This window comes from Eufriesea mexicana, unplaced genomic scaffold (genome assembly GCF_001483705.2).
Source record: "Eufriesea mexicana isolate 0111107269 unplaced genomic scaffold, ASM148370v2 scaffold1223, whole genome shotgun sequence".
Classification (NCBI taxonomy): domain Eukaryota; kingdom Metazoa; phylum Arthropoda; class Insecta; order Hymenoptera; family Apidae; genus Eufriesea; species Eufriesea mexicana.
In genome coordinates this window covers 169,707-170,899 of record NW_016909336.1, presented here as the reverse complement: position 1 = coordinate 170,899, position 1,193 = coordinate 169,707, and positions in this window count along the sequence as shown.

Sequence of the window (1,193 nt, the reverse complement as noted above, 5' to 3'; positions counted from 1 at the left end):
TCCGGTTACGTCACCATCAATGAAACGAGTATTAACCCTTTGCACTCGAGAAGCTTCCTTCAGTCATCATTCGATTAAATTTCGAAGATTAATATTCATTTATACGTCAAATTTAAGACAATGTGTGTGAGGTATCCAAATAAAATAATTGTTATAATTATTATAATTATTATGCGATTTACTACTCAAAAATGTATCGTCAACTTAATAGCAGAAAATTTTGAACTCCTATTCCTTTTTAGTCAAAAAATCGTCGAGTGCAAAGGGTTCATCGTTTCGTTCGTAGGTCAATATGATTAACTGGGCCCTTTAAACTTTCCGAAATTCGAATACCACGATATTAGATTGATCTTCAACTTTTGATACTTCAAATATATTCCACAACTCGTTTTCTGGTGTTCATCGGCTCGGCAAATGAGCAGGTTAATTATTAAGATGATTCGGTTAATGTCTAGGTTGAGAAGTCCGACTAAGAAACGCTACATCGTTGTTGCTAATAAGTACGATTATATCGGAATGCTTCTGAGTCTGAAAAAGATATTCCGAGACTTTCTCCCTTATCGCGAAGCGAATATCGGGGCAAGCAGCGTGAACTTACAAAAATGAACCAAAAAGTACCGAAGAATGCACTTCGAATGCTCGCGCATGATCGAAATGGTAATTGAACGTTCGAAAAATTCGATAATCCTTATTGGTCGATTAACGGAATGATTTTGCGTGTTTGTACGATATAAAGTTGCAAAAGTGAATGAAAAATATTCGGAGAATGCAGCTTGGAAACCTCTCTGTAATTAAAACGCAAATTCGACGCTTGAGAAATTAGGTAATCCTCGTTGAGCGATTAGTAATCGGTTATTTGTATACAGTTATAAAAGTGAACCCAAAAATTCGAAGAATGCATACTGGATGCTCGAGTGCACCGAGCATCGAATGAGTGATTTTGTGTATTTATATCAGTTTCAAAAGTGAATCAGATACATCCGAGAAATGCTTCTCTGTGATAAAGTTGCAAATTTGATATCGAAAAATTTTTTGATAAAATCTTTATCTATTTTTGATTAATTGTTAATTTTATATGTCTGTATAAGGACTATATAAGTTCCAAACCGAGGCAAGAAATTCGGAGAATAATTCAACAATTTTATATATCGATACAAAATTCGAAACTAAGACGAAAGAATTGGAATAATTTA